This window comes from Heterodontus francisci, chromosome 35 (genome assembly GCF_036365525.1).
Source record: "Heterodontus francisci isolate sHetFra1 chromosome 35, sHetFra1.hap1, whole genome shotgun sequence".
Lineage (NCBI taxonomy): Eukaryota > Metazoa > Chordata > Chondrichthyes > Heterodontiformes > Heterodontidae > Heterodontus > Heterodontus francisci.
In genome coordinates this window covers 26,463,033-26,479,278 of record NC_090405.1, presented here as the reverse complement: position 1 = coordinate 26,479,278, position 16,246 = coordinate 26,463,033, and the positions used below count along the sequence as shown (strand labels likewise).

The 16,246-nt window shown below is 43.6% G+C and overlaps 2 non-coding genes across 2 annotated transcripts; both read right to left on the bottom strand.

Moving 5' to 3' along the window:
* Positions 1-1,100: 1,100 nt before the first annotated feature.
* trnaw-cca (transfer RNA tryptophan (anticodon CCA)) lies at positions 1,101-1,172 on the bottom strand. The gene has a single exon. It is a non-coding gene; the product is annotated as a tRNA-Trp (tRNA).
* Positions 1,173-10,309: 9,137 nt separating this feature from the next.
* trnar-ucg (transfer RNA arginine (anticodon UCG)) lies at positions 10,310-10,400 on the bottom strand. The gene is given in 2 exon segments: positions 10,310-10,345; positions 10,364-10,400. It is a non-coding gene; the product is annotated as a tRNA-Arg (tRNA).
* Between the last annotated feature and the right edge of the window lie 5,846 nt (positions 10,401-16,246).

Below are 16,246 nucleotides of genomic sequence, written 5' to 3'. Positions count from 1 at the left end.
TGGCTACCCATGGTAACCTCCATGATGTTGATGGTGGGGGATTCAGTGATTGTAATGGTATTGAATGTCAAGGGGAGATAGTTAGATTCTCTCTTGTTGGAGATGGTCATTGCCTGGCACTTGTGTGGTGCGAATGTTACTTGCCACTTATCATCCCAAGCCTGTGAGACTGAAACAGCTCAGTTGGGAGTGTGTTGGACTGAAGATCCCTGGTTCAATCTGGGGTTTTGGCAGTTCTCCTTTATTCTGCATCGCCCTTTGGTTTTGACTCTTGAGCTGCACAATTTACACTGAAATTATTTCCCCAACTCTGAAGGTTGGATTGGAATAGAGAGATATCAAGGATGGGAAATATTTACATTGTCAGCTTTAGCTTATTCTCTATCTCCTTGTGTCCTTTTCCCCAGTTTTTGAATCTTTCGGGGCCGGGTGAACATTTGATTTGCTGCATATGTCCCAAACTGAAGCCTTTTCCACATCTCTGGGCGGTCAGACTCGCTCTGTCTGTTTTTGCTGCTCGTGACCATTAACGAGAACAGGCCACGAGTTCAACGTTTATCAGCAAACGGAAGATAATTGGAAAGAATTCTGTGTTACTCCAGACCAGTGACAAAGATGCAATGGATGTTATTCAAAATAAATTCCCTTTGACATTTTATGTAAACTTGTTTGCATCTAAAAGTTGGATTTTAAGTGTTGCAAAAATGTGTCAAATTAATGACTGACCATGTGACAGCGCACATGGGGATCAAATCCACAGCCTTGTTGTTATCAACACTGCGTCCTAACCAACTGAACTAAGTGGCCTATAGACAGAGCCAGGTATGGGTTTGAGCCGCACGCTGTGCGGTTTGTGTTTTATTTCTCACACTGGGTGACAGAGCGATTGTACAAACAATGGACACATCACATCCCTGAAACATTGTTCTGATATAAAACAGTGTGAAATAAGAACTGAGCATGGAAATGGAACGGAACCAGAAATCAGGACTTTAATCTATTAAAGTTGATCTTGAAATTCTACCATGCACGAACATTCCAAGAGAACGAACTCTCTTCTGATATAAAATCCAGGAACTTGAACTGCTGTAAAATATAACTGAGCCTGATGTGATTTGAACACACAACCTTCTGATCTGGAGTCAAACGCGCTACCGTTGCACCACAAGCTCACGGGCAAAGCAAAACCTTCCATTCCTGGCAGATTTACTTCTTGTTTAGATTCAGTGATTGAAATTAATTCAATCCTCATCTGACCTCCGCTCTGTAAAGGCCTGCCACCCGACCTGAACCCAACGGGACCCGACGACCTGTGTCGGGTCCGGGTCGTGTTGGGTCGCTCTTCCGGGTCTGGCTTTCGGGCTCGGGTCAGGTCGGGCCAGGTTCGGGTCGGGCTGGGTCCAGGTCGGGCTGATTCCGTGTCGGACACACACAGTAAGTATTACATTTAACTCTGCTGGGAAGTTGAGTTTAATAAGTGTCAAAAGTTGAAAAGCCAACCTAAGCTGGGAGTCCGGGTCATCAAGGAGGGAAACTCTGAGTCTGCTCAGTGAGCAAGTGAGCATCTCTATGACGTCATTGCGCTCATGCTGCAGCTTCCTGTAGATTCGGAATCGGGAGGTAGATAAAGTGAACATTCCAGTGGTCGGGTAAGGCTCGGGTTAGTTTGGGCGTGGGAATAAATGGAGATACTCGGGCCGGGTCGGGCTCGGGTCCAATGTGGTTCTGTCAGGTTCCTGACCTGAGCAGGCCTTTACCGCTCTGTCAGTTCAGTGCCTTATTTAAACTATTACTTGGAGTTCTGTTTTACAGGGTCTCGGCTGTTTAAGTGTTTCCCAGACCCACTATTCTGATTAATCAGACATTTTGCTGTTAACTGCTGCTGCTTCAATTGAAATGTAAAAAAGAATTTCCAGTGACCTGCAACCAATGGACAAATACATTTCAGAAAGTTAAAGTTCATTCACCAATCCACAAATGTGTTTTTCTGCTTATATTTATAAACAACTCCTTCTCTCCACTATGAGAACTATACAATCACTCCAGTTATTTGAAAGTTAGTATAAGATGTTCCAGTTCATCAATTTTAAAACTGCAGCAGGTATTTTCCAGAAAACTTCTCTGTTGGAACCTCAGTCCCATTTAGATTGAAAGTGGACAATTAATGTATTCACTTGTTCATTGTGGACAGGTGTCTGACTTAGAATAAATCTCATTAACTTTCAATGAGGTGGCAGTATTTCTGTGCTCCCATTTTACACAGTCTGTCCTGTTCATGCACCATGTTTTTATTCTCCTCTCCCATTCTCCACAGGATACAGATTGCAAGCATCATCAATCTAGCTGTTGAAAAGCATTGGAAGAATCTGGTCACACAGGTATTGAAACATTCATTTTCTGCCATTTTCTAAGTTGGTTGCTTTAAACACAGTGCGATGTGCAATCATCTTGAAAATAGATTCTCTTCAATATCCAATACAAACTGAATTACAAACCTGACAGACAAACACAGGAGAACAAGTGACTAGTGAACACAAACCTCATGGTGCTCATTTTCAGATTTATTGCAGTCATCCGACAAAACAAGTGAAAGAATATTCCAGTGAAATGATTTGGAAAGTAGGGGTGACTTTTGTTGGTGCCTTTCTTTGCTCTGTTGGTGAAACTTTCTTGCACCTGACTCCTGTTCATGTCTCTGTTTCCTCTATTGAATGAGGAAGGAGGTATTTGATCAGAAATCAACTGGATTGTGTACCTTTGAGAGGGGATTTCTGCACCATCAGGGCTGGAAACAGGAGTGAGTGAAAGACAATGTGTGGAGTTTGATTTTGTACAGAGGGAGAGCAAATCTAACAGGACTGTGAGATATTGGCCTGGATTTTACAGCCCCAATAGCGGTGAACTCTGAGACTTTCACTGCTATTGAGGGTCTGAACAGCACTGCAACTGCTGGTACATGCACACACTAACACCAGCATCTGGAAGTTGTGGTGGTGAGAAATGTGCTTAGAAGGAGCCTCTGATCATAATCGCACCAGCCCACTCTTTAAAGTGACAGGGACCTGTAGTTCAGCAATTTGGGCTCATTGCCCACAATGTACCCTGATTTTTACCTGGGTTGGATTAAAGCCGGTACCAACAGGCTCAGGGGTGCTCGGGAAGGACTTTTCTGTTGACACAACAGCTCCACTATTCCAGGAAGACACCGGCAGCAGCAGGGGTCAACTTTCAGAGGGAGTTCAGACATTTTAAATGTTGTATTTTATTTCTTAATTGCATGTAACTTTTTAGCATAGCCTGATCAGTGTTCTTAAATTTACATCTGACTTTTTATTAACAAGATTGAAGTGCTTTTAAAAGATCTCTAAATGTATATGACTTTTTATCAAGATTTACTTGGCTTCTTTGTAAAGACTCTTGAGCAAGATTGAAGTGACTTTTAAAAACTACATCTTATCCTTTAAAATCCTGCTTCCATGTAGATGACATTGGAAGATGACTTCAGAATAGCTTAGACTATCTTTCTAACAGGTACTGCAACAGCTTAAGACCGACTTTTCTGCAAAAGCTGGTGAATTACCTTCCGGGAGCGGAGAGGAGCGGAGCGGAGCGGAGCAGACCTATATGGACCGATATGAGTAGAACGTTGAGAGCGGAGCCTACAAATCCAATCCGAGGATCGAGGCCCAGTCTCTTCCCTTCCGGGAGTGGAGTGGAGATCTTCCAGTGTGCTGGAGTTTTGAAAAAAAAAGAAGCCAACTGTGACGTCAGAGGAGAGCTGCAAGGTGATTGGTTGGTGAGTCACTGCTGTTAGTGTATTTAAATATCTTAAAGAAAAGGGCAAAGTTTTTTTTACTTGAAAAAAAAACCTCTGCTGATAAGATGAGTACTACTAAAGTGTTTTTTTTATTCAGTGTAGCTTATGAAGGACTTTAGATTGTAGTGGGTAGAACAATGCCCCTAGTGTCATTAGTATTTTTTAATTAAGGGAGTAACTAATTAATCTAAGGGTAAGTCATGGCAGGAGAGCTCAGCCCCGTGATATGCTCCTCCTGCGCTATGTGGGGATTCAGGAACCCTCCCAGTCTCCATGACGACCATGTGTGCAGGAAGTGTATCCAGCTGCAGCTACTGGCTACTCGCATTATGGAGCTGGACCTGCGGGTGGTTTCACTGTGGAGCGTCCACGAAGCTGAGGGCGTCATGGATAGCATGTTTAGTGAGGTGGTCGCACCGCAGGTAATGGATGCACAGGCAGAAAAGGGATGGGTGACCACCAGATGGAATAGTAGGAGCAGGCAGGTAGTGCAGGAGTCCCCTGTGGCCATCCCCCTCTCAAACAGATACACCGCTTTGGTTACTGTTGGGGGGAAGACCTCCCAGGGGAAAAGAGCAACAGCGCGGTCCGTGGCACCACGGAGGGCTCTGCTGCACAGCAGGGGAGGAAAAGGGGTGGAAGAGCTATTGTGATAGGGGATTCTATCATAAGGGGTGCAGATAGGCGTTTCTGTGGCCGCAAACGAGACTCCAGGATGGTATGTTGCCTCCCTAATACTAGGGTCAAGGATGTTTCGGAGCAGCTGCCGGAAATTCTGAAAGGGGAGGGTGTGCAGCCAGAGATAGTGGTCCATATTGGTACGAACGACATAGGCAGGAAGAGAGATGAGGTTCTGCAAAGTGAATATAGGGAGTTAGGCAGAAGGTTAAAGAGCAGGACCTCTAGGGTTGTAATCTCAGGATTACTCCCTGTGACACGTGCTAGTGCGGGGAGGAATAGGAGGATTAGGCAAATGAATGCATTGCTGAAGACTGGCGAAGGCGGGAGGGCTTCAGGTACTTGGATCATTGGGATCTCTTCTGGTGCAGAGGTGACCTGTACAAGAGGGACGGGTTGCATCTGAACTGGAAGGGGACCAATATCCTTGTAGGGAGATTTTATAGTAATACACTGGAGGGTTTAAACTAGTCTTGCAGCGGGGGTGGGACCCAAAGTAGTAGTCTCTCCGATGAGATAGTTGAGGCAAATGGAGAGGTTAAAGCAAGCAAGTCCAGTAGGCAGGCCAGGCAGGGGCAGGACAGGGAGCGTGGAAGGTGTGGTGGGCTAAACTGCATTTACTTTAATGCAAGTATCCTTACAGGTAAGGCAGATGAACTCAGAGCATGGATCGGTACATGGGATTGTGGTATTGTAGCTATTACGGAAATGTGGTTGAGGGATGGGCAGGACTGGCAGCTCAATGTTCCGCGGTACCAATCCTTCCGGTGTGACAGAGGTGGAGGTAAGAGAGGAGGGGGAGTTGCACTATTGATTAGGGAGGACATCACGGCAGTACTTAGAGAGGATATCCCGGGGTGAATGTCCAGTGAGGCCATACTGGTAGAACTTAGAAATAATAAAAGGGTGATCCCTTTGATGGGATTATACTATAGGCCCCCCAATAGTCAGAGGGAAGTGGAGGAGCATATATGTAGGGAAATCACAGATAGGTATAGGAATTATAGGGTTGTAATAGTCGGTGATTTTAACTTCCCTAATATTGACTGGGACTGCCTTAGTGCTAAGGGATCAGATGGGGAAGAATTTGTTAAGTGAGTCCAGGATAGTTTTCTGAAGCAGTACGTGGATGGCCCGACGAGAGAAGGGGCTACACTCGATCTCCTCTTAGGAAATGAGAATGGGCAGGTGGTTGATATGGCAGTGGGGGAGCACTTTGGGACCAGTGACCATAACTCTATTAGCTTCAAGATAGTTATGAAAAAGAATAGGACTGGTCCTCAGGTTGAAATCCTAAATTGGGGGAAGGCTAATTTCCATGGCATCAGACAGGAACTCTCAAAAGTTGAATGGGAGAGGCTGTTTACAGGTAAAGGGACGTCTGGCAAGTGGGAGGCTTTTAAAAGTGAGATAGGAAGAGTTCAGGGCCAGCATGTTCCTGTTAGATGGAAGGGCAAGGCTGGCAAGTTTAGGGAACCTTGGTTGACGAGGGATATTGAGGGTCTGGTCAGGACAAAGAAGGAGGCATACGTCAGGTATAGGCAGCTGGGATCGAGCGAGTCCCTCGAGAAGTATAGGGGATATAGGAGTATACTTAAGAAGGAAATTAGGAGGGCGAAAAGGGGCCATGAGATTTCCCTGGCAGATAAGATAAAGGAGAATCCTAAAAGATTCTATAAGTGTATTAAGAGTAAAAGGGTAGCTAGGGAGAGAGTAGGTCCCCTTAAGGATCAGTGTGGCAATCTATGTGTGAAGCCACGCGAAATGGGCGAGGTCTTAAATGAATATTTCTCGTCTGTATTTACCGTGGAGAAGGTCATGGAAGCTAGTGAGTTCAAGGGAGGGAACAGCGATATCCTGCAGCATATCAACATTACAAAGGAGGAGGTGTTGGAGGTTTTGAAGCACATTAAGGTGGATAAATCCCCAGGGCCTGATCAGATGTATCCTAGGATGCTATGGGAAGCAAGGGAGGAGATTGCTGGGGCGCTGGCAGAGATTTTTGTATCATCGTTAGCCACGGGTGAGGTACCGGAAGACTGGAGGATAGCTAATTTGTTAATTAATAAATTAAATAACAAATCATGTCGCCTCTTTCTCTTCTAAACTCTGGCGGAGACAAGCCTAGCTTGTCCAATCTTTCCTCGTAAGACAGCCCACCCATTCCATGTATTAGTCTCGTAAACTTTCTCTGTACTACCTCCAATGCATTTACATCCTTCCGCAAATAAGGAGACCAGTACAGTACTCAGTACTGCAGAAGAGGTCTCACCAATGTCCTGTATAGCTGAAGCATAACCTCCCTACTATTGTATTCAATTCCCATGGTGATAAATGATACCATTCTATTAGCTTTCCTAATTACATGCTGGACCTGCATACTAACCTTTTGCAATTCATGCCCTCGGACACCCAGATCCCTCTGCATCTCAGAGCTCTGCAATCTCTCACCATTTAGATAATATGCTTTTTTATTCTTCCTGCCATAGTGGACAATTTCCGACTTTCCCACATTATACTCCATTTGCCAGGTCTTTGCCCAATCACTTAACCTATCTATATCCCTTTGTAGCCCCCTTATGTCCTCTTCACAACCTACTTTCCTACCTATCTTTGTGATCAGCAAATTTAGCAACAATACCTTCGGTCCCTTCATCTAAGTCATTTATATAAATTGTAAAAAGTTGAGGCCCCAGCACAGATCCCTGTGGCACACCACTCGTTACTTCTTGCCAACCAGAAAATGACCCATTTATGCTGACTCTCTGTTTCCTGTCAGCTAGCCAATCTTCTATCCATGCCAATATGTTACCCCCGACACCATGAGCTTTTATTTTCTGCAATAACCTTTGATATGGCACCTTATCCTTCTGGAAATCGAAATACAATACATCCACTGGTTCCCCTTTATCCACAGCACATGTAACTCCCTCAAAGAACTCCAATAAATTGGTTAAACATGATTTCCCTTTCAAAAAACCATGTCGACTCTGCCTGATTACCTTAATTTTTTCTAAATGCCCTGCTATAACATCCTCTGTAATAGCTCCAAACATTTTCCCTCAGACAAATGTTAAGCTAACTGGCCTGTCGTTTCCTGCTTTCTGTCTCCCTCCCTTTTTGAATAAATGAATTACATTCACTCTTTTCCAATCTAACGGAACCTTCTCGAATCTAGGGAATTTTGGAATATTAAAACCAGCGCATCAACTATCTCACTAGCCAATTCAGGACCTGGCGACTTGTCAACCCGCAGCTCCAACAATTTGTTTAGTACCACTTCCCTGGTGATTGTAATTTTCTTGAGTTCCTCCATCCCTTCAATTTCCTGATATACGGCTAATACTGGGATGTTATTTGTATACTCAATAGTGAAGACCGATGCAAAGTATCTGTTTAATTCATCTGCCATCTCTTAATTATCCATTATTAATTCCCCAGACACACTTTCTATTGGACCAACAGTCACTTTGTTAACTCTTTTCTTTTTAAAATATCTATCGAAACTCTTACTAGTTGTCTTGAAATTTCTTGCGAGCTTTCTCTCATACTTTAATTTTACCTTCCTTATCAATCTTTTAGTCATTCTTTGCTGTTTTTTTTATATTCTGTCCAATCTTCTGACCTGCCTCCCACCTTTGCACAATTATAGGCTTTTTCTTTAAGTTTGATAGTATCTTTAACTGTTTTCGTGAACCATGGATGGTGAGTCCCACCTTTGGAACTTTTCTTTCTCGTTGAAATGTATCTATTCTGTGTATTCTGAAATATCCCCTTAAATGTCTGCCACTGCATCTCTATTGACTTATCCCTTAACCTAATTTGCCAGTTCACTTCAGCTAGCTCTGCTTTCATGACCTTATAATTGCCCTTATTTAAATTTAAAATAATAGTCTGGGACCCACTCTCCTCTCCCTCAAACTGAATGTAAAATTCAATCATATTATAATCGCTACTACCTAGGGGCACCTTAACTATGAGGTCATTAATTAATCCTATCTCGTTGCACAATGCCAGGTCTAGTATAGCCTGCTCTCTGGTTGGCTCCAGAATGTATTGTTCCAAGAAATTATCCCCAAAACATTCTATGTATTCCTCATCTAGGCTACCTCTGCCCATCTGAATTTTCCAATCTATATGTAGATTAAAATCCCCCATAATTATCACAGTACCTTTCTGACAAGCTGCCATTATTTCTTCTTTTATATCCCATCCGACAGTGTGGTTAATGTTAGGTGGCCTGTACACCACTCCCACAAGTGACTTCTTGCCTTTATGATTTCTCATTTGTACTCAAACTGCTTCTGCTTCCTGATCTCCAGAACTCAGGTCATCCCTCTCTATTACGCTAATACCATCATTAATTAACAGAGCTACCCCGCCACCTTTTCCTAGCTTCCTGTCCTTCCAAAATGCCATGTCACCTCCAATATTCACATCCCAATCTATGTCGCCCTGCAGCCATGTCTCTGTAATGACTATCAGATCGTACTTATTTATTCTATTTGTGCTCCCAGTTCATCTGTTTTGTTTCAAATGCTCCATGCATTCAGATACAGAGCATTTAGTTTTGTCCTTTTATTATTTTTGTCACCTCTAGCCTTATCTGTCGATTTACTCTTAGATTTGTACATTCTGTCCCTTCCTGTCACAGTCTGTTTATCATTTCCCATATTTATACCTTTCTCTCTTGCCTTGTCTCTCCTCCTTGATTCACCATATCTTCCCAAATTTGATCCCTTGCCCCCACTATTCGGTTTAAAACCGTCTCTACTTCCCTCGTTATGTGGCTCGCTAGAACACCGGCACCAGCACGGTTCAGGTGTAGACCGTCCCAACGGTACAGCCACCTCTTTCCACAGTACTGGTGCCAATGCCCCATGAACCAGAACCCACTACTACCACACCAGTCTTTCAGCCGCACATTACTTTCTCTAATCTTATTTGTCCTATGCCAATTTGCACATGGCTCAGGTAATAATCCAGAGATGATTAACTTTGAGGTTCTGCTTCTTAATTTGGTGCCTAATTCCTCATACTGACTTTGCAGAACCTCTATCCTTGTCCTGCCTATGTCGCTGGTACCGACATGGACCACGACGACTGGATCCTCCCCCTCCCATTGTATGTTTCGCTCCAGCCCTGAGCAGATGTCCTGAATCCTGGCACCGGCAGGCAACACAGCCGTCTGGACTCTTGCTTTTGCTGCAGAGAACAGAGTCAATCCACCTTACTATACTGTCCCCTACTACCACTACATTCCTTTTTTCTCCCTCTTTGAGCCGCAAACACTTACTGCAGACGTGTTTGCCCTGGATCACACTGGCATCCAGGAACTCCCACATGCTGCAGCTGTGACACATCACCTGTCCTGTCATCCTTAACGTGTTTCAATTAACTACTTAAATATTTTATTCAATTATTCATTTTATTGCATATTTTATTAAACTTACCACTAGTTTGTTTACTATTTTAAACGTTAGGACTAAAATGGATCTTAATCACTTACCAGATGCGCATCAAGCAGGTCGGTTCTTCCAAAACAATCAACTACCTGTCTGCCTGTGATGTCACAGCTTACCAGATCCTCACCAAACAGCTCCTTCCACTGCACCGAAGAAAGAACCAAATCCTGTATCCTCACCCCAGCGGCTCTCTGTTTCCCTGCTCTATCTCTCCATTGTGACATCACTCCTCGATTTTTTTCCCCTGCTCTGCTCCTGCCGTGCTCCTCTCTCTCTCGCTCTGTCTCCGAGTCTGTGCTTTTGGCGCATTTCTTGTTCCGTTGTGCTCCTCTGTTTCTGGTCCATAATCTGACTCTGGTGGGACTTGAACCCACAACCTTTGAATATCGTCTTAATCATTATTTCGAAGTCCAACACGCTATCCATTGCGCCACAGAGCCTCACACATTTTTATTAACATCACTAAGGCCTTTGATCTTGTCAGCAGAGACGGCCTCTTCAAACTGCAATGGAACATAGGCTGCCCTCCTGACCTCTTGGGCATCATCTCTTCTTTCCACGAGAACATGCACAGTTCCATCAGTTACAATGGAGCAACATCAGACGCTTTCAAGATCAGCAGTGGGGTAAAGCAGGGCTGCGCGCTGGCGCCAACTCTCTTAGGAACAGAGGAACATAGGAGTAAGCTATTCAGCCCGTCGAGCCTGCTCTGCCATTCAATTCGATCATGGCTGATCATCTACCTCAAAGCCCCTTTCCTGTGCTATCCCCATATCCCTTGATGTCATGAGTATCAAGATTTCTATCAATTTCTGTCTTGAACATGCTCAATGATTGAGCTGCCACAGCCCTCTGGGGCACAGTATTCCAATGATTCACCACCGTCTGAGTGAAGAAATTCCACCCATCTCAGTTTTAAATGGCCTACTCCTTATTCTGAGACGATGTCCTTTGGTTTTAGACTCACCAACGAGGGCAAACATCCTGTCTACATCCACACTGTCACGCCCTGTAAGAATTTTGTCAGTTTCAATCAGATCACCTCTCATTCTTCGAAACTTTAAGGAATACAGGCCCAGTTTCCTCATAAGACAATCCCACCATCCCAGGGATTAGTCTGGTGACAGAAAAACAAGAAATGCTGGAACCACTCAGCAGGTCTGGCAGCATCTGTGAAAAGAGAAGCAGAGTTAACGTTTCAGGTCAGCGACCCATCTTCGGAACTGACATATATTAGAAAAGTCACAGGTTATAAGCAAGTGGGGTGGGGGTGGGGCAAGAGATAACAAAGGAGAAGGTGTAGATTGGACAAGGCCACATAGCTGACCAAAAGGTCATGCAGCAAAGGCAAACAATATGTTAATGGTGTGTTGAAAGACAAAGCATTAGTACAGATTAGGTGTTAATGGACTGAATATTGAACAGCAGGAAGTACAAACCTGAAAAAAAACAGTAGGTAAGCAAACTGAACAAACTGAGATGAAATGAAATAAATGCAAAAAAAAGATTAGTCTGTTGACCCTCTGTTTCACCCCCTCTATGGCAAGTGTATCCTTCATAAGATGAGGAGACTAAACTGTACACAATACTCCAGTGCGGATTCACCAAGGCTCTAGACAATTGCAGCAAGACATCTTTACTCCTGTACTCATGACCCCTCGTGTGGGTACAACATACCATTTGCCTTCCTAATTGATTGATGCACCTGCACAAGAGCTTTTAGTGTCTCAGGAACAAGGACACCCAGGTCCCTTTGGACATCGACACTTCCCAACCTCTCACCATTTAAGAAATACTCTGTCTTTCTGTTTATTCTACCAAAGTGAATAACTTCACACTTATTCACATTATATTCCATGTTCTTGCCCATTCACTTAGCCTCTCCAGGTCCCCTGGAAGCCTCTCTGCATCCTCCTCACAACTCACACTTCACCGAGCTTTGTGTCATCTGCAAACTTGGAAATATTACATTTAATCCCCACATCCAAATCATTTATAGAGGTTGTTAACAGCTGTGGCTCCAACACTGATCCTTGCAGTACCCCAATAGTAACAGCCTGCCATCCTGAGAAGGACCCGTTATTCCTGCTCTCTGTTTTCGGTCTGTTAACCAATTCTCAATCCATATCAGTATATTATCCCCAAGCCTATGTGCTCTAATTTTGTTTACTCACCTCCTGTGTGGGACCTTACCAAAGGAAAATGCAAATACCACACATCCACTGGTTCTCCTTTATCTGTTCTATAGGTAACATCCTCAAAAATCTCAACAGGTTTTTCAAACCTGTTTTCCTTTTCATAAATCTATGTTGACTCTGCCCAATCATGTCATCATTTTCGAACTGTCTAGTTATCACATCCTTTATAATTGGCATATTCTTCTCCATGCTGCTATTGTACACTTTCAATTACTCAGATATAGGTGTTCACCTGCACATCAGAGCTGACGACAAGCTGTTCAACTTGGCAAGACTGTGCGCCAAGACCAAAGTGGGTAAATTCCTAGTCTGTGAGTTGCTATTTGCTGATGATGCTGTGCTGACATCCCATAATGAAGTTCAGTCACAGCAGCTTGTAGATCGGTTCTCCCTGGCCTGCAAAGAGTTTGGACTGACAATCAGCATCAGGAAGATGAAAGTTATGGGCCAGGACGTAGAGACTCCACTTTCCATCAACATCGACAACCTCACTTTGGAGGTTGTCAACAGCTTCACATACCTTCAATCAACAATCACCAGCATTCTGTCCCTTGATGCTGAAATCAGCACCAGGATTGCCAATGCTGCAGCTGTCATGTCAAAGTTGAGAAGCCAAGTGTGAACCGACAGCAAACTGACCGAAAATACAAAGCTCCACGTGTACCAGGCTTGTGTTCTCAGCACCCTCCTTTATAGTAGAGAAGCATCAACAACTTATACAAGCCAAAAAAAGCGGCTGAACAGCTTCCACCTCCACTGCCTCAGATGGATACTGGGCATCTCCTGGCAGGACAGAGTGCCGAATGCGGAAGTACACCAGCGTGCAGGGATCCGCAGCATGTTTGCCCTCTTGAGTCAGCGGTGACTCTGTTGACTGGGCCAAATGGATGACGGTCACATTGCCAAATACATGCTCTATGGTGAGCTTGCTATCAGCACGAGATCAACAGGTCAGGGAAAAAAATCAAGTCCTTTGGAGAGGTTTGAGTTAATTCAGGAGAGTGGGCATGGATTTATAAATGGGAGTTCATGCTTGACTAATCTAACTGCATTTGTTGATAAACTATCTGAGAATGCTGATGACGGGAATGCAGTGGATGTTGTTTATATGGATGTTACGAAAGCATTTTATAAAGTACCACATAAAAGGGTGGTTAACAAAATTGAGGTTCATGGATTAGGAGGGTCAGTATCCATTTGGATAGTAAATTGTTTTAAAGACTGAAAACAGCGAGTCATATTAAATGGTTCTTGGTCAGACCGGAGGACAGTCGACAGTGGTGTTCCCCAAGGGTCAGTGCGAGAACCACTGCTTTTTTTGCTAAAGGTAAGTGACTTGGATCTTGGAATACAGAGTAGAATCTCAAAATATGCCGATGACACCAAACTTGGAGGAGTGGCAAACAGTGAGGATGATATGAACTGCCTGCAACAGGACAGTGATAGGCCAGCAGAATGGGCAGACAGGTGGCAGATGGAATTTAATAGTGACAAGTGTGAGGTGATGTATTTTGGCATAAGGAATAGGGAGAGGCAATATATACTTAATGGCACAGTTCTAAAGAGTGTACTGGAATAGAGGGACTTGGGGTTCATGTGCACCGATCTTTGAAGGTGGCAAGACATATTGCGAGAGTGGTTAGCAAAGCATATGGGATCTTGGGCTTTATAAATAGAGGCGTTGAGTACAAAAGCAGGGAAGTTATGCTGAACCATTATAAAACTCTGGTTCGGCCCCAATTGGAGTGTTGCTTCCAGTTCTGCTCAGCAGACTTTAGAAAGAATGTGAGGGTCCTTGAGAGGACGCAGAGGTGATTTACCAGAATGGATCCAGGGATGGGGGATTTTAGTTACAAGGTTAGGTTGGAAAAGCTAGGATTATTCTGCCTATATCAAAGGAGATTGAGTGGAGAATTGATAGAGGAGTATAACACCTCGAGAGAACAGGCCATCCTAGACTGGGTATTGTGTAATGAGAAAGGATTAGTTAACAATCTTGTTGTGTGGGGTCCCTTGGGGAAGTGCGCCCATAATATGATAAAATTCTTCATTAAGATGGAGAGTGAGAGAGTTGATTCCGAGACTCGGGTCCTGAATCTAAATAAAGGAAACTATGAAGGTATGAGGCGGGAGTTGGCGATGATAGATTGGGGAACGTTACTTAAAGGGTTGACAGTGGATAGGCAATGGCTAGCATTTAAAGAGCGCATGGGTTAATTACAACAATTGTTCATTCCTGTCTGTGCAAAAGTAAAACAGGAAGGGTGGCTCAACTGTGGCTTACAAAAGAAATTAAGGAAAGTATTAGATCCAAGGAGGAGAAATATAAAATGGCCAGAACAAGCAGCAAACCTGAAGATTGTGAGCAGTTTGGAATTTAGCAGAGGAGGACAAAAGGATTGATTAAGAAGGGGGAAATAGAGTATGAGAGTAAGCTAGCAGAGAACATAAAAACTGACTGTAAAAGCTTCTATAGATATGTGCAGAGAAAAAGATTAGTGAAGACAAATGTGGGTCCCTTACAGTCAGAAACGGGGGAATTTATAATGGGGAACAAAGAAATGGCAGACCAATTAAATACATACTTTGGATCTGTCTTCACAAAGGAGGATACAAATTATCTCCCAGAAATGTTGGGGAACATAGGGTCTAGTGAGAAGGAGGAACTGTATGAAATCAGTATTAGTAGGGAATGTTTGGGAAATTGATGGGATTGAAGGCCGATAAATCCCCAGGGCCTGATAATCTACATCCCAGAGTAATTAAGGAAGTGGCCCTTGAAATAGCAGATGCATTTCTGGTCTTTTTTCAAAATTCTATCGACTCTGGAACAGTTCCAATGGATTGGATGGTAGTTAATGTAACTCCATTATTTAAAAAAAGAGGCAGAAAGAAAACAGCGAATTATATACCGGTTAGCCTGACATCAGTCGTGGGGAAAATGCTGGAGTCCATTATAAAAGATGTAATAGCAGAGTGCAATAATAACTCGTCTCCACTCCTAGTATTTCTAAATCCCACACATTCACTATAATGTGAACAATTATTTCCTGTTGTGTCTCTCTCAGATTTGTAAACTTCACTGTATTGGAGTGAGGTGACATCTACTGGCGGGAAGCAAGAACTGCAATCAAGCAGCAGAAACTCCACAGTCTGTCAGGGTTAAAGAAACATTGCAATGTGAGGAAACAGCAGAGTGGTTTGACTGGGTAGATGGAGACATGATTCCACTTGTGGTGGTGTCTGAAGCAAAGGCCAGAAATACAAAATTGTCATTAATAAAAGAAATGAGGAATTCATGAAAAATGTCGTAACGTAGTGAATGGTTAGAATGTGGATAGAATAGAAAGTGAGATTGGATGGACAGACGCAGTCTGAAAGGATGGCTGAAACAAAAGGTGAGTGCCCTGAAACGTTAACTGTGTTTCTCACAGCACAGATGCTGCCAGAGCTGAACATTTCCAGCACTTTCTGTTTTTATTTCAGCATTTGCAGGATGTTGCTTTGATCTGAAAAAAAATGGATGATTGGCTGGGGGGTTCCAGTGAAATTCCACAGCAGCTAATAAAGCCTGACCTGTCAGTGGCTCGTTGGTCTAGGGGTATGATTCTCGCTTAGGGAGTATGGTTAATTAACATGCGAGAGATCCTGCGTTCAAGTCCTGGACGAGCCCTGGTCTGCTGGCATTTTTAGATTAAGGTTATCTATTGGTTTCAGCCTTGCAGAAGGTGGAATTGACTTCCATACGGAGCTGGCTTGAGGACCAGACAACTGGATTCAAAGAGCTTGTCGACAAAATTGCAATTAACTAAATGTACAGATGGCCAAGTGGGAATATAAAGTTGTTGCTGTAATTGTGACCTGACTCCAAAAACAACAGGACTGGGTTCTGGACTGGAATGGAATGGAATTCTTCAGTGTTTCTGTTGTTTGGCTTGCATTGACTCATCAATTTTCTTGTTTTTCACTTTGTCGATGCCTTTGAATAATTGTGGATCCTTCTTCAGGGTGTCTCCTTTCACCAGGTAGTTCTGACCTCCGATGATGTTGATTGTAATCAGCTTCAATTCGCTGATAGTTTTGGAAGT